This window comes from Haliotis asinina, chromosome 4, assembly GCF_037392515.1.
Source record: "Haliotis asinina isolate JCU_RB_2024 chromosome 4, JCU_Hal_asi_v2, whole genome shotgun sequence".
Taxonomy (NCBI): domain Eukaryota; kingdom Metazoa; phylum Mollusca; class Gastropoda; order Lepetellida; family Haliotidae; genus Haliotis; species Haliotis asinina.
Genome location: NC_090283.1, coordinates 15,169,781 through 15,188,554, shown reverse-complemented (window position 1 = coordinate 15,188,554; position 18,774 = coordinate 15,169,781). Strand labels below are relative to the sequence as shown.

Sequence of the window (18,774 nt, the reverse complement as noted above, 5' to 3'; positions counted from 1 at the left end):
TTTTTTACCTTCGTCGTAGATAAATATTTTGTGATAGGTGATCAAGCTTTCCTTCACGTAAAGACATGTTACGTTAATTTTTGACTGACGTCAACTGGTTAAAACTTTCTCTATTCTTTTTTATGTATATGAAACGTGACATTGCCTCGTGTTCGCGAATGTAATACTTTGAACGTTTGACGTTACCCAAACTGTGAGGGAAAACAGACTACACTTGGAAATTGAATGCGGCCCAAAAAATACCATAATAAAACCTTATCAAAACTTCACACGGCTGAAAGCAGTCGCCCAAACACCGTAAACGTGATGTCGAAAGCACAGGTTTGATAATGGTATCAAATACATCATCACCATCATCGTCATCGTCATCGTCATCATCATCATCATCATCATCATCATCACCGAATATGTATACACATACATCCCACGTGTCACATGTTACCATCCACCATAGAAAATGACCTCATTCAAACATCAATTTAATTTACTACAGCGAAAGCTGTCAAAACCGATTTCTGTCCAATCTGGATAAATGGGCCCTCAAGGAATAATCAAATGGCAACTATAAACGCACAACTGAAGTCATGTTTTTTTTGTTGATTTTTTTTTTTTTTTTTTTTTTGATGATTAATTTTGTAGTTGTGTTATAAATAAAGTCGGAACCGTGAAAATAATAATTGCGTGAACAAATCACATGAATATATGTGTCAATAACGGGTCAAATGTAATATAGATTGAAATACATTTGTCCATGTGTATATAACCATTTTCGGTCAGTTCCTTTACGAACCATCAAAAGGATGTATTTAACATTCATTATCGAAATCCTATCACCGGCCTCATATAAAATAATTATGCAGTATTTATAACGAACATCCTTATATCGAACTGACGGAAAATCGAACTATTTCCTTACTCGCAACCACTTGCTCTGTATCACATATAACGAACAATGGTTATAGAAAAATAAAATCACTGTTCATTTTAGGTCGTCATAACCGAACTTTGTCTTTATTCTTTCGTCATCACCTGCAACAGCAGTCGATAGCTGTGGTGTTCACGGTCACAAATCAAATCATTTTGTCCAGTCAGGTTACCTTTTTTCTGCATTTCGCGTAACAATGGTGATAATCACTGGAGAGCCTGATCCAGATCCATGTTGTCAACAAACAACATGTAGCAGCTACATTAATGCTAAAACAAATGTATTTAGCTGAGATATTTGTCGCTTCTATTGTTGACAAGATCAACGATATTGTGTTAAGGTGTTTCTTTTCTTTTCTACAGAACATATTAAAGGTCAGCTTGTCTAAGATTTCCTCAATCCACGTGTACTAAGTAACGCCCAGTCAAACTTCAAACTAAATCCGGATTTACGAGACAGCTATTCAAGACAATACTCTTGATTTGTTGCGCGGTGACGACACATCATTCACGTTATACCCTTAACGCCCGTTATCATATGTAAGCAACTACCGCGAAGTTGCTGTAATTATGAAAATCAGACTATTTACTACAAAGATCTTCCTCAGATCTTATTCAGGAATTAAGCACAATCTCTCCCATGGGTCATCCGTCCTGACTGAAAATGATATCGTCGGATACAAAATAACCCGCGAGTTCCAGTCCGGTGGCACATTAAATTGTTTTCCATTCAATTTGGCGATTATTGGCGCGGAGAAAGAACTGCTCCGCTTTCTAGAGTTTCCCGGTATTGTTTGCGGGCTTAATTTACACCAAATCGAAACCTAAGACAGCTTGAGGCACTTGGCCGTGAAATATGAAACGCTTTTGCGAGTTTGGTAAGTTGAAACCTCAAATCCCGACTTCAAACTTTTGATGATTTAAGCGATGAAGTTAAAACCCGTTTCTTAATATCCTTTTGTTCATTGAAAACATGCCATGTGAACGATTTTCTTTAGGAGCGATCGATAACGTTTGGTTCTGTCCGGTTGAAAATCCATGTTTTATATGTTTCATGATTGTCCGGTTTTTAACGGAGGAGCGGTTTGGTTTAACGCTAATGTTAACAGTATTTCAATAAAGCATCTCCAGTTAGCTTCATGAGCAATAGAAAGTTTGCACTCGGTGTCACGTCTTTTTTTCATTTTCGTGAAATCCACGAAAATGCTGGCAAACTTGGAAAGAGCAAGCCGATCGAACTTGCCATGGTTTCTAAACAGCATGTTTTACAATGAAGCTGTCGACAAAGTGAAACTAGTAAAACAAACTCTGCAGTTTCAAATCAAGTTTCTTAGAAACTGGTGGCCATCTGGCAGCCATCTTGCATGAGCTTTCGCTCTCATCTTGTCACTCTGATATCTACCTTCAGTAATCCATGTTTATTGTCTGAGGCTCAAGAAAGCGGGTGGTCAGGACCTCTGACTGGGTTTACACATGTCATCGGTTCCCAATCGCGTTGATGGATGATCATGCTGTTGATCACTGGATCGTCTGGTCCAGACGCGATTATTTGCGGACTGTCGCTGAAATATTGTTGAGTGAGGCGTAAAACTAAACTCACTCACTACTCAATTGGGATACGATGACATGTGTCAACCAAGTTAGCGAGCCTTAACACTAGATCCCTCATACCGAGGATCAAACCTGCCCCGGTTCTTCACGGTCTCCATGCTGGAGAAAAAGAGGAGAGCAACCAAATTTAATGATGGAGACGTACCAGATTACAGAGACCAATAACTGAGATTTAGAAACTACAAACGATGGGGGGGGGGGGGGGGGGGGGGGGGGGGGACGAGAGATAATTGATTGGGGATGCATTAGTTAGTGAATGCACCGTATTCCAGGTCATATCACAACAGTTCACCAAGTCACGGAACTAAGGACACGTGCCTTTGCATGTGTTTGTCACAGGGTCACCGATGGAGCAGCACACGCTCACATGTAGCCCACCATTCATTGACTGAATGTCACAAACGCATTCTAACCATGAAGTCAGAATCGTGCAAGAGATTTCTGCAGAGGGCCTGTTCCAAAAGTACTTCCCCCATACCACTCGTTAGGTCTTTTCAGGTGTACAATGCATATCTTGAAACACTGGCAGAAAATGATGTTCCCCAGCAAAATCAAAGCCCGGGGATATTATGACTATAATAAGCTCCTTATCACACGTGCTGTAGAGCCTATCATCTACGCTCGGGGCCTCTCGGCTAATTTCATTCTCTTACGAATACCCCGAGCTATTCGTTAACTCTCGTCCCTTTCCGAAACCTGCATTCAGCTTCTTCCTTAATTACTCAGGTTGGTCAGCGACAATCTCGGGAAGCAGTATGGATGTGGTTAAACATGACTGTCACCGCAAACCGTGCCTTGCCCTATTGTATACTCAGGGAAAAAAGTAACTATGCACTCACATAACATGGTCGTATGGTATAACATGGTCGGATACACCTTGTACTGTCAATGACAATACGGGGATAAGATCACTGAGCATGTAGGAGATCTTTTTAGGGCGGAGATGTAATGCCCGCCCATATGTCGCTCGTGTTGTGACAGATTTCCTGAACATTCCGCTACTACCTTGGCCAACTCTAGCATACATATTCCCTTATCGAACACGTTTGGGATGAAAGGGAGAGACGTTTACGTCAAGTACTAAATCAGCCTTTGATGTCAGCTGAATTGTAATAAGCGTTGGTTCAGCCATGGAACACCCTTACCAAAGATTTCTTTAATCGCGTAGTGTCTTCTATGCTTCGTCATTGTCAGGCCTATCTTTTTAACAAATGGTTTAACATAATGCTGTGTTATTTGTTACAGTTTATTTTGAGAAGTAACGGTTATTTATTACTGCATGATTAATTTACAAACACCTGGTGTCATCACTGAGTGCGTGAGTAGGTATGGTGTTACGCCGCTTCTGGCAAGATTTCAGCAATATCGCGGCGGCGTAGACCAGAAATGGACTTCAGACGTTGTACCCATGTGAGGAATAGAAACCGGGTTTTCGGGGTGACGAGCGGATGCCTAAACCACAAGGCTTCCCTGCCACCCGCCAACACTGATTTTCAATGATCCATTAATGTAATTTCCAGCAATGCAATCTGTTACGGTAAGGAGTTATTATTCTCTGACTTCAACGTGTTATTCTTTGTTGTTGTTGCTTTTTTAAATAAATAAATAAATAAATAAATAAATAAATAAATAAATAAATAAATAAATAAATAAATAAATAACACGAATCAGGTCATAGGTCAACTCCGCCCATGCCTGTATGATATTCAGGACATTTTGACTGGTTCGTCATCTCTGCTGTGCTAACCATAGCGCGTTTGAGAGTATATTGAGCAGAAAAGACAAAATACAGTTTCGTCTTGGTAAATCTAAGCATTTCTCGTAGGTACGATGTGTGGCGAAGTTTTCACTACATTTGCTGAAATTCTGTGATATTTGTCAACACAAACTAATGATTTCGGGTAAAGATTGTCATCAATCAAATCTCGAGCACACAGTCAATGTAAAGTCAAAGCTGTAGTATGTTCATGACAGCAAACAGTTAAACCTGTTTTTACATCATGCTTTTTGAATCTTGCCGAAATTCATAATATTTAACCACCATTGCCTTTCGTAACCGCTGATCATTCGCTGCTTTTCGTAACTTTCCATCATTGGCGATTATCTGCAATCTTACATCATTCGCCCTTTTCCTTATCTGTAACCATTCATCACGCGCTGTTTTCCATATCCTAATATAACTCGTCCCTGTCTGCAACATTTCACGACTTACCCTTTCTGTATCCTAATATCACTAGTTATGTACTTGTCCCTGTCTGCAACCTTTCACAACTTACCCTTTCTGTATCCTAATATCACTTGTCCCTGTCTGCAATCTTTCACGACTTGCCCTTTCTGTATCCTAATATCACTTGTCCCTGTCTGCAATCTTTCACGACTTGCCCTTTCTGTATCCTAATATCACCTGTTCCTGTCTGCAACCTTACGACACTCGCCCTTTTCTGTATCATAATATCACTTGTCTCTTTCTGCAACTTTTCATCACTCGACCTTTTTCTTTTCCTACTATTATTTGTCTCTTCCTGCAACCTTTCACCACCTGCCCCTTTCCGCATCCCAATATCTCTGGCCTCTTTCTGTAACCTTTCATTACGTCCCTTTCGATAACCTATCATTGCTCGCGACTTCCTGTAGATGGAAGAAAACCGCAGCCTAACAGCCTTCGGTTATTCTCACCACCAAACATGGGTATATTTCTTTTGTACGTGGGTGTACATTCAGACAATAATGGCTTCGGCTGACACGCGGAAACTACCCTTTTTATCTTATAGTAAATAATCAAAAGGATACTGGATATTAAGAACAAATGTGTCTTTGGTATAAAATGCATCACCACCTGTCCATAACAGAGGCCAAATAGAACCTTTTGCCAATTTAATCTCCTTTAATCTTCTACACCGGCAGAATATAAATATTCTGGCATCGTTTCCTTTTTAAAATCCCATAGGTGGTTGAAAATAAATTGAAAAAAAAATATGTTTTTTTCTTAAAGTGATCACTTAGAGTATTATTGGTCGATGGAAATTAAGAAAAAATATACATGAAAGAAAACATGAAAGAGTTATTTTCTTCTATCGACCTTCGTTGAGGTTTGTTCATTACGAAAATTGCTACGTGGGTAACAAGAAAGACCGTCAACACAATTTAATTAGCACTGAACATTTGTGAAATATTTGCAGGTCGACATTGTGAAATAAACAAATTAATAAAAAAATGTCTCCAGTGTCACTCATGTCCTATGCACGTAGAATTTGATACACATGAACTTACTATTAATTATCCCAATGGTGAATCATCCATGCGACGTCTTTACCGAGGGGGCACTCCACAAAACAGGGGTACTGAAATGAATATTGTTTTAGGCCTTTCATGAATGTTCCGTCAAATCATGGCGGCTCTTGGATATGGGATTATTTTAATATTATTTATTATTATAGGAATATAGACCACATATCCAATACATGCAGTCAGTGCTTGCTCAAGGCGCTGGCATTTGTTTCCCCCGATCGTTGGATGGCAATCTCAATGTCATATCGTAATATCAATATCAACTCCCTGGGGAGTATACAACTCTTGCTGCCACTAGGTGCACGGAGTTTATTGTTGCACTCTCATCCTGACGAAGCACCCAATTTGCAGCTGAGTGGACTGGGACACATAGTCACAGTACTTTGTCCAAGTGTACTGCACGTTGCTGTTCTCGCAACTTGGTGTTTGCACGTATTCATGTGGCCACCATCTGGTCATATACCAACGGATTCGTGTTTTCTTTTAAGTGCACGGGGTTGTGTACTGTACAGTAGGGGTTGTGAAAGAGTCTGCATACTACGGTTTTACACCAAGTCACCGATGGGTTCGATTCCGACACCTCTGGTTCACTAGCCTGGCGCTTTACCCAAGTCGACCACCTTGTCCACCGGGTTCACATTGGGAACATATCTCAATGACCATTTTGTTTTTTAATTTTCCAGGTTCATTAGCCAAACACAATCAGTGTGAATAACAATATTTTGATATTCGAAACACACTTCATTTCAGCATCGTGCACCGGTTGATTGTACAGGCTATTTGAGGGGGAGTTCAAGTCACGGATGGGATTCCACCCGGAAATGTAGCAGAACCTGTAGAATCGTTTTACAACTTTATGTATTGTAAAACTAACCATCACGGTTGACATGTGAATTGGTTAGCCTAGTGGTTAAAGCGTTCGCTTATTATGCTGAAGACCTGGGTCCGATGCCTCTAATGGGTACAATGAGTGTGATGTCCCCGCCGTGATATTGCTGCCATGCCTCCAAACGCGGGGTAAAACTCACTCCCATTGCGTCAGGGGGCAGGGTCACAAACACACGACAAGTCAAGTCAAATGTTCTTCAGAAGAAAGACAGACAAGGAATTACAACGTGTACATTAGACAGAATTGTGGTCACTGTTGTGTTATATTTGGAAATGTCATGTTTCAGTTTTGAAGGTCTTTCCGGAAGTTGATAAAGCTAGGCTGTTCAAGACCCAGTTACGACTTCAACACGGAAAGGGTTGACAATCTTCTGGCGTTCTTGCAGAGACATACAACCACTTTTATCGAGCATCGAGAACATGGCCATCCAGTCAGTACTCCCAGACACAGAAAACTGGTTCCTTGTGGGAAGATCTATTACCGTTTTATAAGCACTGCTGTCAATCCAACGAAGTAACAACCCGCATTAATCCACTCAAATTGGGTAATCTGCCCTGATCATTACCATAGAGAACGAACCCAGTACATTTCGATTACGAAATGAAAGGCTGTTGGACGCGAACGATCGACCAGAAACATAAGGCGCAATAAGTGTACAAATTCCTCATCAAACAGTAGCATTAATCGGAAGCAGTGCTTTTCCATACCTACCAATGACCAAAAGCAGATTCCTGCAAGTCACATGTGTCAATCAAACAGTGCCAAGTAGCTCTTTATGTCGAATAAAGTCCCGTTTTCGCGGGGCAGTTCATTGGCCATTAAACACTTTGATGTCTGTGTAATCTGCAAATGGCTTCGTTTGATCCTAGTCTAATGACAAAATGTCACAGCTTACGTCTAAACGCTGTCGACTCCACCACCACACGTCTCGGTTACCGATCGTGATGCAAACAGTTCGTTTCGCGATTCAATACTCGTCACCTTAACGCGAGATTGTGTTTTATGATGAAAGCAAGTGATTATTCCCCGAGTGGTAAATCGGCGGGAGGCAGCCCACTACACGCTTTCCTACATAACCTGCTCTTGAGTTTCTCAGAGGCGAGGAATATCGACAATCGGGTTTACAACGGCAGCTGTAGGGCCCGGCTTCGCTGTGCGGAGTTAATTCCCTTACACCGCGACTGTGTTTGGGAGAATGTTTCACACGACAGTAGCAGGAACAGAATTCCCCATTTCTGCATTCTGTACCATCTGTACGTTCTTCACTTTCGAGGCAATAGCGACTTAACAAATACAGCGTATCAGTGCATTGTATCGATACATGTGTATTTTCGGTTTCGTATATCAAAATAATCAATCAATATAAACTGGGCCAAACGATATTAGAGCTAAATGTGAGTGGTCTGCAAATAATCGCGTCTGCACCAGATAAACCAGTGATTGAAACCATGAGCATCGATCTACGATAAAATGGGCTGAATTTCATGCAACCACACACACACGCTGAAACACACACACAACATAAAAAATGAAAACATACCAGTTGGACCTCTATTTGCGCTTTTGAGTAAACTGAGCCCCATTGGCCTGTGCTACCTAAACAGCTAACAGGTGATTCGGTAGCATTCAGATGAATGGAAAGCACTTACTATTTAGATGTCAGGCACGTAAAATGTCAATTAGGAATATACTGAACAGCAAAAGAAACGCAAGTTTCGAAAAAATAAATCTCATAAAAGTAAGTGTTCATGGTAATGTCTCCTATTTAAAAACATGGCAAAAAGACAGAAATGAGTTTCTTTGGCTGTTTAGTGCATTGAAAAAGTGAGTAAATATGCGTTCGCTTTATAGGTATGAACAAAGGTACTTCTCTAGTTGGGAGGAGAGTTGATCAATCCAACACCATGTTGCACAATGTGATTTCATGTTTACAGAGGGGCGTAGTCTTGTGGTTAAAGCGTCCGCTCGTGTTTACTCTGAAGAGCCAGGTTCGATTCCCATCAAGGAGATAGTATGTGAACCCCATTTCTGGTGTCCCCCGTCGTGATACTGCTAAAAGTGGCGTAAAACTCACTCACTCACCCACCATGCTTCAGTCTGGTAAGATACTTAAAGACCGCAAATTTAGTAAACGTAGCCTCAGTGTTATTCGTTACACTCCACTACTGAGTCTAACAAACCCAAGCAGAAGGTCGCGTCAGGTAACCTTTGAGCGACCTATAACCGTCCAATCAACAGCGTGACGGTTAAATAGATTTAAACAATCACACAACGGCTAATTGTTAGGGACCGAAAGGACTTACAAAACCTTCAGGTCACTGACACAGATCTGTCCACAAACAAAAATCTGCATATAACACAGTTATTTGACCTGCAGTATATACGCATTGGGGTTTCTGTTGACATGGTTACCATTAGCTAATATTTCCGCAAGATGACATCCTTGAATATTGACAAAAACACAATTTTCAGCGACTGTTTACTCACCGTTGTCATGGTTGTAACGTGCGCCGTGTGCATCACCCGAAAGGGATCGTACGCTAAATAGCATTCGGAATCGTTTGGGCACGAACCTTTCCGAGATAAAAAAATCAAAAGGTATGTTCGAATGTTCACTTTTGCGATTTGGTAAGCAGTGTTCTGATTGGTGAATCTCAAAGTTTACCTGACGCGACCTCCCATAAGGTTTTGTTAGACTCAGTAGTGCAGTGTAACAAAAAGTACAGAGGATAAGTTTACTTAGACTGTCAAAGACCGACGTCAATGTCAGTGAACGCTACGGTAGACATTACACCAAAACGGAACGTTAGCAACCAACAATAAAGAGTCATGGGAAGTCACACCAAGACACAAAAACATATTCATACCCTGCAGTTCGTATCATGTATGACTTCTTGATGCATCCGAATGATCCGTGTCTGTCTCAGAGCCCCTTTAAATTCCGCGCTTTAAATTCCCGCCTCCCGGCCGTCCAAAACATATATTGTCATCTCGGACGGTCAAATTTCAAAAGGAGGCTGTCAAAAGTAGTCTGGGAGATATGCTTACTAGTAACAGTAAATATTCCATTATTCTAGACTCGGTCTCTTGTTGTCAGTTTGAGGTGTTTTAGGTTGTATGAAAATTACATGTATGTTAAATTATTTACGATTGGATTGTTCATGTTACGATAACCAATCACAAAACGTGAACTTTCAGTTTACATGAACTCGGCGCATTGCCTGTTAGTGATTTGTTGTCCATTGCGATGCCTACAAACAATGAATGGAGCTGAGGCGACTTGGAAACTTTCTTCAGTTACAAACCAGTCCGTCTGTCTGGCTTGGAATTTAGGGAAGTGCAATGGACTTCATTATCTTTAGATGGTAGTGTTTCATACTAACGTATACTTTATCAACATGTACATATAATCAGAGACTAAGCTTTAGTCCAGATGCATCGGCGAACCGTTACAAACAATAGCAAGACCAAATCAATTTCTGTGGTAGAGAGGTTACATTTAATTACCAAACCCCTTTTCATGCTATCAGTCAAAAATTACTTGATGGTAACCCCACTCAGTGTTCAATTCAAGAACGAACTCCAAGAACCAATCGCAGGTGAATGAACCCAACCAGCGACACGGAAGCGGCGCTCCCGAACGCAGCCGAACTCGATACGCCTGTGATTCCGCACACAAGAACCCAATGAAATGTGTCGTTTACGCGAGTGGAGAGGCGACGTACACAGACGCTATTTGTCGGAATGTGCAACGCTTCAGCGTTCATGGCACGCGATCGAGGACAGTCAGTGAATATCGTCCCGGTAAATCCGAGATAAAACCTAGCGGACTGTGGCGTGCGACTGCAACTGCTAAGTCGGGCTGACATCACGAATGAGGACTCGCGTCTCTTGACACTGTCGCGTAACCTGTTGCTCTATAACTGTGTTGAAGATGCTGTGTTTGGGGGATGCTGATCGTTACCCCCGTTATCACTGAACTCTATTAAGGACGTTAATTCTACGCTCTGTATATTATGGAACTCGTTCATAAGGTGAATCGTCATCAGTCAACGTAACCAGTTGTCAATTGCGTGACATCCGAACAAGTTGAGGGACTTAGTGTTTTAACAAGTAATTCATTTCTTTGTGACCTAATTAAGGAATTAACAATCAACGCACCACATCCGTGACTGAGATTCGGCTGGATTTTACCATCGGCCTCAACAAGAAGGTAGGTAGAACTGCTTGATGTTATCGGAAACCCTGAAGACCCCCTGCATCGCTCTCATTTTCTTAAACCATGCTCATTCATGAACAGGATAAAAATAGCACCCCCAGTACTGCTCCCCAGAGCATATCTAGCCCACGCCAGTCTGCGTTTGGGTGCTGCTGAAACCTGCATTCTTTGTACCAACAGTAGGCTGTCTTTCTATTGATTTCGCTGTGTGTATATATCCTTAAATAAGAGGAGCTGGTCATTTTTAATTGACAACACCACGATAGGAAGTCTGGTTCAAGTGAGGTTTAGACTTATTAAGATGTATTTATTGTCACATAAATATAATTACGTTCAATTACACAGCTGCACAAACATCAGAAAGACGTGTTGACATACATAACGGCATGTTTACATTCAGCGGTTTACATTTCAGCTGGAATCGATGCGTCACGGATCGCACGTGCTTCACGATGTTTATGCTTTCATTTGACGCCGTGTGTTTTGATATGAAATCGATCGCCAGCGTTGACATGACGTCAAGGTTAAAAATAAACCGTGTTTTGATGTATCGCACATGTGTTGGCGGATTTGAACTGATTGTAACTCCGGAACAGTTTAGATACAGAGAACGTTGAACATAAATGACACAATTGATGCTCTCGGTTGTAAATTCTGATCAATTTTGGGAAAAAAGACCTGCCATAATCGGTATGCTCCACAATTTGTTATCCTTGATTACTGCCTTCGTCGTAATAAATGCCGGCTTAAAACTTTCTGGGTTCCATATTACAAGAACGCTCAAGAATGACAGATTGCAACGGCAGAAATCTCACGACATTCGCGTGACTCGCTTGGCTATACACGATCTATAATAGCTCTGATTCAAAGCTCACGGGTTTCTAGTCAGGCGGTTCTACTCATTAGCACTGGAATCGGTTAGGACTGACACATTACTGTGCCTCTTACATTGTGAAAAGTTCTGAAGGAATTATAATTGACATTGTTGAGGGCTCCGTCGCTCGAAATCCGACCCTTGCGTGAGAAGTTGTAAAGATGATTAATTTGTGTGCGTCAGGTTCGCTTTAATGATTTTTTTTATTTAACTCATCTGTCTTAAAATAACACGATTTTCGTGAAAACAAACAAAAGAATGATTGCCATTACAATTGTACTTACTACTTTTTAAATACAGTACGTTTTAATGAGAAAAGCATTCGTCTTCAGGCTTATTAAGGAAGTTCCACGCATACTGCTTTTAAAACTAACTGATTTTTGTAATAAACTATTTTGGTCGAATATTTTAGCTTAATATGTGTTCAATGAACTACGATTCTAACGAGCTGAATAAGTGGTCTTTTTGGTTATTACATTAGTTAACCGTAGCTTCAAAATTCGGATCACAGTTTATACACAAATTAAAACTGCATCAATGAAGCGAAGTGATTAATTAATGACAGAATCATGATGCGAGGGCAAGATCTCCCTCTGGACCGACATGCTCACACCGGGTTGACTACTATGCAATTACCGCACGTGGTACACGTGGGAGAACGAGAGAATGATATCTATTGATTGTCGAGATAGACCCCAGATGGCCTTGCTGCAATGGGGACCTCTCACCCCAATGTTGACAAAATATTCAAATAGATGCTTAGATTTTCCGTCGCACTGTTCAACTGTTAATGTAGGCGGTGTCTGTTTTTAAATGGATGAAGGTAGGTTCCGTGGAGAGAAATGCAGGAATGCTGTACGGTTATTGTATTACATATAGATGAAATCATATATTGACATATTTATTTAATAGTGAAGGCGGTAGGGTAGCTTAGTGGTCAAAGCGTTTGCTCGTCACGACGAAGACCCAGGTTCGATCCCCAGCGGGTACAATATGTGAAGCCGTGATATCGCTGGAATAGTGCCAATAGCGGCGTAAAACTATACTCACTCATTATATAATAGCAACCATGGTATGTATTATGCCTCAAGGTCGCCATGATATGTATTGTGCCTCAAGGTCGTTCTCAGTTCCAGTGCACACTTCCTCTTTTATTTACTAATATGTGTTCAGTGCGTGTTTCAGTAAAAGAGATGCTAGCCTAAGGTCTTATCCATAGCGGCAGGTACAAATCAGGAAAATGTTAAGAATGTGGGTCGTGAAGAGAGATTGGCGTCAGTTTTCATGATTGGTCTTTGGGATGTTCTTTCTTCGCATACTGACTGACACGTTGCGTGTTTGTTGATACTTTATTTCGAAATATGCGTCCTCAACTAGCAGTGTGGGGTACCTGCTTGGATAACCCATTACTTTTTAGGCCAGGTTGCATACTTCCCAGGGAGCTGATAATATAAATTAGACGTTATCTGGGCTTTGCTTTCAACATCCCGTGGTAGATTACTACCCCGGCAACATATGCTGGCCATTATGGGTGATTTAACCGAGTTCTTATTCTTGGGGACCCAGCTGATAATTGATGTCATCGTACCTAGCTGTCGTAAATTGATTCTCATAATATCAATCACTGGATTGTCTGGATAAACGCGACTATTTACAGGATGTAAAATAGTTGGCATTTTATTTATTCTAATGTTGTAACGATGCATCGAAATAAGTACTTTATCGATATGTTACAAATGTTGAGTCTCCGATAGCAATTAATCGATGGTAGAAACGAAAAACCGAGGCATCGATAGTATGTGTGACTATCGATATTTTAGTGATTGGCTCCCGTTGATCAATGCGCAGTGCAAAATACAGGAAGAACCAGATTCGTTAGAATTACCCGCTCCTGTTACCTCGCAAACATGCATGGGCGGGGTTTGAAGTTTCAGGCGGTCAGGTGTTAAGAGAGTTAGGAGAGACTGAAAGAAATCCAGCTTGTCTTCTGTATTCCATAGAAACTATACATTCATTTGGAAAATGACGTCGAATTTCGACGAGAGAGAGAGAGAGGGGGAGAGAGAGAGAGAGAGAGAGAGAGAGAGAGAGAGAGAGAGAGAGAGAGAGAGAGAGAGAGAGAGAGATGCATTCATTCTCAAAATGAGAATGAAACGCCGGGGTATACAGTCAGGCCGCGTTAATCCGAACACGTCCGTTTTTCATCAAAAACGTTCGGATAGTGAAACGTACGGACTACTGAAATGAACTTTTATGAGCACAACTACAGTAGGGTTACTTCCCTTTGACATGGCGATACAAAAACATACGAACGTATACAAGTTGGCTGAATGTGCGATGTGGTGTTTGGGGGCAAGAAATCAACTTTCACGTTGGTCAGTTTGACATTGGCATACTTGTGACTAGCAGCATTGTTACGAAGTGAGATCACGTGTCAACCACGTGATTGCATCTGTCTGTCAAACGATCATACCAATCACAAAACATATCCGATGTCCGAAATTGTGCTCTTGCCGATAGACTGTCTGAATTCTTGACCAAAATGTTTACACATAAGATCAAAGTTGGCTTCAAGGTTTTCTCTTTTTCTTTGTGCGGCAGTAATTTCACATCTTTTACGCCTAGGGGCGGGACTTTTCCATTATGACTGACAAGCGTCAGCTGATCTCATTTTGACACGATCAGTGTTTTATACAGGAAGTAACCATGACAGGTATTACTCCAACTAACCAAAAGTGAGACCAACTAATTGATCAAAATCACAAACTAACGACATCTTCAACTCGCAAGTGTCACTTAACAATTACCACTGAAAGGGGCTCATGGTGTGAAGGGATTATCCGAACCTTTTTGATGCACCGCCGGATTAATGAAGCAAAACTATGTGTAATTAGCTAATCTGTTACCGCTGATTAACGTTCGGATACGGAGAGTGAAGCACCGGATTACTGAATCAACAGGTAATGAGTTTACATAGTAAACAAGATTGGTTACAGTTAGCTATCGTTCGGATATCGCGGGAATCGGATTGTCGGGGTCCGGACTAACGCGGCCTGACTGTATCTGAAATACTATTGAACATGACTCTGAATGTGAAGTCCCAGGTTACACAAGCAGTCATCATATTCAACACTGCCACCGTATCACTTCAGCCGAACTGTAACAGGTCTTGTGAAAGCATTAATTAGAATACTAAACTCAACATTTCATGTTATCAGTTACAGCTTTTATATCTGTTATTTCATTTGTGTAAACCACGCTAAATTAATTCGCGAACAATGTCGGCTTCAGCTGGAATGGATTGTCGACATCCGATGACACACTGCAAATCAATAATCACAATCGGTGTGTCTTTGAAAGAACACATGTAGAGGATAGCAGATGGTTAACAATAAAATCGTAAGTCTGAATTCCTAAATTCGGCTTAATGGCTAATATTTTGAGCGTATAAAACGAAATCCAATCACCACCCTCACGTAGAGTGTTCAAAAATAGTTTCGAAATCGTGCTATCCAGTCGGGCTAGCTATGCCTGAAGGATACTGGTCCACAAAACAATTCACTAGCCGGAAATTGGAATGTAAAAACAAAGCAAAGGCTTACAAAAAAGTAAAATACCTTCAAAACAAATAAGAAAGCACATGTCTACATTAGTTTTTTATGCTCATGTACGTCATCAATGAGTCATCAATAAGCAGGCAATATGATGAAGTTTGTCATCATTTCATAATCTTGCATAATTTAAAAGTGTATTATAACTAAACAAGACTGAGAGAGTGTTATGAGTACAAAATGACCCCATGAACATTCACTGACTGGTCTGAAGATTTACTAGCCCGACTGGAATTTTACTAGCCACGGGTAGCGGGTCAGTGCACGAGGTCATGTCACTCACATGACGATATATTTTTTATTAATGTTTTGCCTCTTTGCCATCAGTTTGAAGTTTTTGTTGTCTCTGTCCTCGGCGTAAACTAACGCTTGGTCTCTCCATATACATGTGTATGTGTTTTTGTAGTAACAAATAAACTAATTTAAGTTGAAAAGGAGCCCCATTGAGATGGGAGAGTCAGAACTTGAGGAAATCTAGAGTGGCTTCTTGTAGGGACCTTTAGCATTGCAGGGAGTGCTAAGCTGTAATGAAAATAAAGTGGTTCAGGGACTTTGAGACAGACTTTCTCGACGCTGAAATCATAATATTATCAAAACAGTGATTGATATCGTGAATAGCAGTTCGCATGTTCAGTATTCGGTGACACTTTGAGGCAGCAGGTCTCCTCATCCGGTACCTTTTGTCGCGTGACAAGCACGGACTGCACATGCATTCGCGGTAGCCGTTGCATGACAGTAATCTGAAATAACCGGTGATGTTTTGACAAGACATGTTGACAAGTGTCACAAGTTTCAAAATGTTTGACAGCCTTGTCTATCGCCTTGCACCACGTGGCTTGTGTCTCGTACCACGTGATTGTTTGATCGGCGACAGGAACATGTCTGTTTGGTGACGTTTGCAGATTTAGACTCGTCGGCAAATACATCGTTGTGAACCCTCCAAGTCAAAGATGAAAAACGTGGAGTCAGCGGAAATAATTCACAGGAAACAAGATTAGCTTGCCCCGTGTGTTACTAAAGGTCAGCTGCGAAGCTTTTGTCTACCGTGGCTTCTTCTTGAGGTCGGTCAAAGCATCTGTTAGCACTGACTTTTCGCCTCAGCTTTGTCCGCATGATACATTACAATCTGAATGTCTCATTTAAGTGTGTCTCGTGTAAGTCAGCTGCTTGAATTGCTGATTCGCCTACTTTCGTACCAATTTGCCATACACAGTTACCTCCCTTGCGCACACCGGGAGCTTATTATCGTGGACTGATCTTCAGCAACCCATACATGTAAAAGCCGATTCACAGATCGTACTCGCTACTCAGTATGGGTTGTTCAGTGTTCGTGGTGTGACGAAATGCATTACCGGGTTCAAACTCATATGTGAAGACCATTTCTGGTGCCCCCCGTCGTGATGTTGATGGAAGGTTGCTAAAAGCGGCGTAAAACCATTCGTACTCACTCATTCACTTAAATTCTGATATTTACACGCCCCGTCAAAGATGAGGTACTGGTGAAAGAGGCGTTAGAGGACTCGTTAAAATGGTACCCATATGTAAATATTGAAATTATACGAGTACTTTCGCAGCCAATAGACATGAAAAATGACACGAAAAATGAATTTGTTTTAATGTTCGAATTTGTAAAATTTGCATAAGAATCTAAATTAAGGTCACTAGAATTGATGCCACTTTCGATGTTACTGACGCGGGTTCGTGACCGCGAGGTTAAACGTTATTTCGCCATGACTACACCTTCCAAATGCACATTTAGAGTACAATTGTTCATGGCGGCGTAAAAGTTTATTCAATCGACTATAGCTTCACAATAACAGCTTGCGCTGTGAGCCATGTCTCTGTAAAACGTGAAGGCTCTGATAAGCTGTATTCCATATGTCAGTGAGAGCACCAAGCTGCCTCATGGATTAGTTCAACAGATAACCAATAATGTGTTTATTTTGGAACGGGGTGAAGATGACGGGATAGAATTTCCAGACAGGGGTGATCTGTCTGTTAATGTCTGTCTACCAAATTCCACAGCGATGGTAGCGAAACAATCACAGTGATGACGGTGAAGGTCACCATAGCGACTTGATTCGGATTCGAACAGAAACAAGAGGCAAGTATGATTCGGTGCCTATACCATCGTTATTTTATAGCACGTGCATTTACGTATTTATGGTGTCAATCACTGGATTAGGTGATCCAGGCTTATTAATTACAGCATGCTGTTATATTGCTGGAGTAATATTGGTACATTCGTAATTGCAAGATCGAGATAACAGTACCTTCGTAATACCAGGTATAGAGATAAAGGTACGTTCGTTATGACAGGCATTGGGATAACGGTACGTTCGTAATAACAAGTATCTAGATAACAGTACGTTCGAAAAAGTAGTTATCGAGATAACCGTACGTTCGTTATAACATGTATCGAGATAACGGTATGTTTGTTATAACAGGTGTCGAGATAACAGTACGTTCGTAATAACAGGTATCGATATAACTGTACGTTCGTAAAAGAACTTACTGAGGTAACAGTACGTTCGTAATAACAGGTATCGAGATGACAGTACGGTCTTAATAACATATATCGAGATGACAGTACGGTCGTAATAACAGGTATCGAGATGACAGTACGGTCGTAATAACGGGTATCGATATAACTGTACGTTCGTAAAAGAACTGTACTTAGGTTACAGTACGGTCGTAATAACGGGTATCGAGATAACACTACATTGTAATAACAGGTATCGAGATGACAGCACGGTCGTAATAACAGGTGTCGAGATGACTACGGTCGTAATAACAGGTATCGAGATGACAGTACGTTCGTAATAACAGGTATCGAGATGACAGTACATTCGTAATAACAGGTATCGAGATAACAGTTCGTTGTAATAACAGGTATCGTGATAACATTACGCTCGTAATAACAGTTATCGAGATAATGGTACATTCGTATAAATGGGGTTTGATATATGCGTGTATTGCATTACTGATATGGATGAATCGATGAATACAAGAGCGATGGAAATACCTTTCTATTTTTTTTCATTCATTCATTGCTGATGAAGTCCCAGGTTCCATAATACCCAGGAACCAGCAGTATTGCTTGAATATTTCTGGAATATATTGACATAACTCTCTGAATCAGTTATAGCCAGACATTACATCAATATCAATGATGCCACAAGATAATCGTTGCTTGGCAACAACAAAAACAAACTTGAGGTAACACCTGTGGTTGTATTGGAAATTCTCCCAAACCGATAACAAGATGCCATTTACGAATAACAAGTTCAGATGTTTCAAAGCATTATTATTGGTTAATGAACAAATATTCCATATTCCATAACCAAAGAGAATGCCT

The 18,774-nt window shown here is 40.9% G+C and overlaps 1 protein-coding gene across 1 annotated transcript in view; it reads left to right on the top strand.

Annotated features, from left to right (window-relative positions):
* Positions 1-18,774, top strand: part of LOC137281311 (thrombospondin-1-like) — a 152,261-nt gene that overhangs the window by 50,964 nt on the left and 82,523 nt on the right. The window contains exon 2 of the mRNA XM_067812483.1: positions 10,775-10,925. The gene's annotated coding sequence lies outside the window, so the exon portion shown is untranslated. The remainder of the gene's footprint in view (positions 1-10,774; positions 10,926-18,774) is intronic.